The sequence below is a fragment of the Tasmannia lanceolata genome, unplaced genomic scaffold (assembly GCF_043159265.1).
Source record: "Tasmannia lanceolata isolate RefF3 unplaced genomic scaffold, GAP_Taslan_0.1 ptg000021l, whole genome shotgun sequence".
Classification (NCBI taxonomy): Eukaryota; Viridiplantae; Streptophyta; class Magnoliopsida; order Canellales; family Winteraceae; genus Tasmannia; species Tasmannia lanceolata.
The window spans coordinates 11,609,896-11,615,081 of record NW_027518698.1 but is presented as its reverse complement, the minus strand read 5'-3'; the positions used below and the strand labels follow the sequence as shown (position 1 = coordinate 11,615,081).

The window sequence follows — 5,186 nt, the reverse complement described above, 5'->3', positions numbered from 1 at the left end:
TCACAATCAGTTGTCAAAATCTAAAAAGGAACAGCCCACCGGAGAGTGTCTAGGATATTTCTTATATAGCCATTTTGCGGCTCCTCAGTCACCTCACAAAGGGGGTGGCTAGGCAATTTCACGTAAAGTCATTTTGTGATCCTCTTTTTCAATAGAGATGAGTCACCTCTTAGTTGAATTAGTCTTAATGGGGATATTATATATTCGCCCCTTTTTCTTCCCCGGGCCACCTTCTCCGGTGCATATACTATCATGGTTTTAAATTTCAGTCTTGGGTATAATTTCGGTGTTCACCAAAACTGAAATTTCGGCATCCTAAAATTTCGATCAAAATTCTGTAGAAGCTCCTGAAATGTCGGTTTTTAGTCCCGAAATTTCGATAATTTTGGCCGAAATTGTGTAAAGAAATTTAAAAAAAATAGTATTTTATCAAAATCTCGACCGAAATTTTCTCAGGGATTTCGGCTGAAATTTTGACCGAAATTTGGTAAATTTTGGTGATTTTAGTTTCAGTGTTGCCCAAAATCCGAAATTTAAAACCATGTTTACTAATTATTATTACGCTTGTTACACTAAGGGGGTGGTCCGGGAAGAAAAGGAGCCAAATAATTTCCCCACTTATTCGTTTAATTCGTATGAGGTGGCACTTCTCTGAGGCAAAGCCGGCGGTGAGAAAGGATGGTGATAAATTCGTACCCCTTGTTGGATAATTCGCACCCTTTAAAGGACAGGTGTGTGGCAGACTTTATAGCTTTCTAACTCCAATTCCCGCTAGGAAGCGCGAATTATCCTACAGGGTGGGGGAATTTATCATTACCCGTGAGAAATTGCCCATATGAATGATAATGTGGGGTCTCAAGAAAGTTAAATAAATACAAAATTTCCACAATAAAATAAAGGGGTGTGCCATAGCCACGTATGACCGTACGGATGTGGGCCAGGTTTCAGGCGAAAGCCTTGTGTCAGGAATCTGTCACTTTTCTATTGTTTATGTATTTTGGAGTTATTACAGACGGTTATTTGGCTTCAATCAGACTAGATCCCACCTCTCTCTTTATTTTGTCTTGCTTTTATTTTTATTTTTTTTATTTTATAACAAAAAAAAAAAAAAAAAAAAACTCCACTAATGTTAAACAAGTCATTTAATCATTTAATGGTTTTTTATTAAAGCAGAATTTCCAAAAAGAACCCTAGCTTTTTTTTTATCCAGGAAACAAATTTAAATTATATTAAATAAAAATCTAGGGAAGAAAATTATCAAAAAAATCCGCTGTCTAGGAGGTTTGTAATTTTTAATAGAAAAAGAAAAACTTTTTATTCTAAAAAATATTTTCCATGTAAAACAAAGTAATCAAAAGCTGGAAAGTTTACTGTCCAACGAGAAGTTTTTTCGAGAAAATGTTTTCCCTAGATCCAAACAGCCACTGATAGACTTAATATATTGTAACTTGATGTATAAGCTGTATCTATATATTGTCCGACCAATGCACATGGTCACGGGCCATTCCCCAAAAATCACATTAATTAAGATGCTTTCAAATGTTTCATTAGTGGCCAACTATCGAGTAATTAGCAGGAGTGACATTTCTCTATTCGCAATAAGAATTTTAAATTTAAATGCTAGCGATCCAGCTACCGTCCAATGAACTTTGAGGGTTGATCGGATGGTCCAGATCACTCACAATGTGATATAAGAAAAATATGGGTTTACATAGACATTTGGTGTATAATACCTATACACAATATCTTCCCAACTACGAAAATTCCATTTCCATTGAGACTTTGAGCTCTATTATATGCAACAATGCAGGTCCTTAGAAAGTCTACACGGAACATCAGTGTATGCGCTACTCTTCATCACTTGTACAAACCTCTTTTTGGGAGTCGTCACTCCATAGTATATATGGAATATTCCCTAAATACCTACTCCCAATCCCTAACAGAAGCCATTTTGGTTTACAATGTATACATAGGACACCCAGCAAGACATTTTTTTGCCCTTTATATGTCAAATACGTTGAATGCGGGGTACAATTAGGGCAAGGTTGGGTTGGCTTAGGATAACCCTAGCCCAACCCGAGATAGCATTCCCTTTACCCTAATCCGACCCAATAGGAGCCTATGGGTCAACCCAACACGCATCTAAATATCTCAATCCTAGCTTATTCATCTAACCCCGTTTTTTTTCCAAAATAGGTTGGGTTGGCTCGGGTTTACCAATCCCAAAACTAAATTGGGTTGGCTTTTCTTAGGGGTGCAACTTGGGTCGGGCTCAACCCGAACCCAACGGGTTCTACCTGATTTTGGCTTGGGTTGGGTTGGCAATTCCTCAGGATGAGTTGTGTTAGGGTTGGGAGTTGGGAAAAGCCAACCCGATTTGATTTCTGGTTGGGTTAGAGTTGAGGCATTGGAAACCCGAACCGACCTAAACCTTACATCGGTCTTCTAATTTTATTGTGATTTTCTTAGTATTATATTTTTTTCTTGTATTTTTATGTTTTGCCCTAGTTGAACTTGAACCTAAACTGACTCAACCCGACCTAATCTGAAACCCGACTCAGGCCCGACCCGAGTTGCACCCCTGGCTTTTCCCAACTCTAGCTGAACTCGACGAAATTCCAGCCCAGCTAGACCAAAAATCGAGATGAACCCGTCAGGTTGAGCCCGACCCAAGTTGCACCTTAGATATATAAAAGGAAAGAAAAATAAGAGAAACTAGAGGAAGAGGAAGAGGAAGAGGAAGACGGGCAGGTGAGAGACTACGTACACCAACCTCAAGGCTTATAAAAAAGGGTCCGAAGCACGAGCATCAAGTATGCGCAGTCCTAAGCTAGAAATTAGGGCTTGGGATGGCGATGGGTAACTGTGGAAATAAAATGTACTGCGTACCATACAGCTAAGCATCTGCCAATAAGAAAATTCAGTTTTTCTTTCTTGAAAAGGAAATGATACTTTCACCCCTTTTCCAGTTCTTATTTGATTTTTCATTCTAAATAACTGCAATTCCACCTCCTCCTTCTTGTCTTTTCTTGTAAAAATAGCAATTTCTAAGAGAAGAAGACAAAACAAATAAAGTATCATTTCCCTTTCTTTCAAAGCCAAAACCCCAAAAAGAAACTAACATAATTTCTATAAATAAATACATATCGAGGTCCATACATATAAATATCCTCTCCCTCTCTCTCTCCCTCTCTCTCTCTCTCGTTTTCTTCTCTTTTCAGTCCATGGAGACTTGGTTTTGCCATTTTTGCCGGAATTTTTATGGGTCCTTTTTCTTTGTAATGCTTTGTCCTTCATAAATCTCATTCATGTTCTAGTTCTTGGATTTTTTTTTTTCAGTTAGTTATCTTTCTTGGTTTCTTCTTTGAGTTCTCCACTATCCACATAAGATCCATCAAGTGCAAAAATCTCACATGGGTAGAAGATTCACCAGCCAGAATCCCTTTTTCCGGTGATATCCTGCCGGAATCCGGTTAGATACCACTGACCCACCGACCCATTCGATTGAATTGCAAAAATATATCATTCATGGTTTTTTTTTTGAAACTTTGAATCTGATTGGAAAAAAATTGGGAGAAAAAATAAAGAAGAGCTGAAAAAATCATGAAGTTCTCCTTTCATTTCCTCCTTTTTTTTCTGTAAGTGGGCTATGTTTAGAACTCTTAGATTCCTTGTGGCCCCCACAATCATCTTCATACACTTTAGCCACTAGTGGCACACCACGTCATCATTTCCTCGTGTCATGAATCAATTGCTAGGGTTCTTCTTCTCTTTATTTTGTTTTTTGGGGTTTTGTGTCAAATCTAGCGTTTGATTCTCTGTTTTATTTTCCTTTATATCAATCTTTTAATTTCTCCTTCCAAAGTACTATTACTATGCTATATGCATGGATTGACAGTCGTTCTTTGCAGATGTAGCATCATCAAGATTCACATACATTCCATGGAAATTGTGTGAATTCATTTCATGGAAATTATGTGATTTCTTTGTGTTTTGAGCTGAGAATCTTGATGATGCTGCATCGGCAATAAGCGACTAATATAAGAGTTCTCAGCTTCTATTCCAACATGGTGAGTGGCCTCTGGTTTTCTTTTATATTTTTCTTGTGGGTATTTTTGTAAGAATTTATTTCTATCATGAGTTGATTTAATGTGAGAATTTTAGTGTTTATGTGTAGGGAATGGAAGTTCATCTGCAATGGAGATTGGAATGAAATTAGCTGGATTTTAGATGGATGGTTAGCTGGAAGAAAGGTGAGAGAAATTGGGTTTTACTTTTTTTTATTGAATGGTATTGGGTTTTACTTATTTTCTCTTTCCTGTTTGTGTTTGTTTGTGTCTGTTTGTGTCTTGATGTTTATTGGGCTTTGAAATTTGGAATTCTTCTTGGTACTTGAATGAAAATCATGGTGAACATGTCATGCCATTGGGCATACTGGAGGGTTGCATTTACACTTGTCACCCGTATCTCATGGAGGTGTGCCCACCCTTGAAGATATCTTGCATATTAATCTTTGAAAAGTCTTTACATCTCTCTCTCTCTCTCTCCCTCTCTCCCTCTCTCACCCATATGTACGTATGCACTAAAGTACATTTGCTTAAGACTACTACTCATCTCTTCCAAAAATAAAAAAATTACAAAATCACTTGGTGGCCTCAATTTCATGTTACATTTGGACTGGAATTCATGGGTTCTAGACCAACGTATCAAAATCTCCAAAGAGAGAAGTCTGTGAATAATCCTTTTGGTGGAAAGTTCTTCTCATTCATAAATAAGAAAAAATGGAAACCTTTTTAGGTACATGAAGACATGCCTTTTATTTCACTTACAAAAGGGTTCTCAGCTATTTCAAGTTTGGGGGAACTTTTGTACGTTGAAGCTATCAATAGCTAGAAAATTAAAAACCCTCTTGGGCTTCAGTTCCTATCATCTTGAGTCAACTTATTTACCCATAACCGGTCTCTCCTTTGCTTTTGGTAGACGGTTAAGGGAAGGATTGTTCAAGATAAAACATTCAAAATTTTTTAATATTGGGTTCCATTACCATTCAATTATAACTTAAAAGAATTTAGTGTTCTTCAATTCTCTTCTGCCCTTCCATTTTCAGTAGACAAAGAAATCAGTAACCGTTACAAATTCATTGAGGTATAGATTTTGCTCTGACAATGTGTAATCTCTGATCCAAT

The 5,186-nt window shown here is 37.2% G+C and overlaps 1 long non-coding RNA gene across 1 annotated transcript; it reads left to right on the top strand.

Moving 5' to 3' along the window:
* The first annotated feature begins 3,176 nt into the window (after positions 1 to 3,176).
* LOC143855546 (uncharacterized) lies at positions 3,177 to 4,451 on the top strand. Its single transcript, XR_013237913.1, has 2 exons — positions 3,177 to 4,070; positions 4,178 to 4,451. It is a non-coding gene; the product is annotated as an uncharacterized LOC143855546 (long non-coding RNA).
* The last annotated feature ends 735 nt before the right edge of the window (positions 4,452 to 5,186 follow it).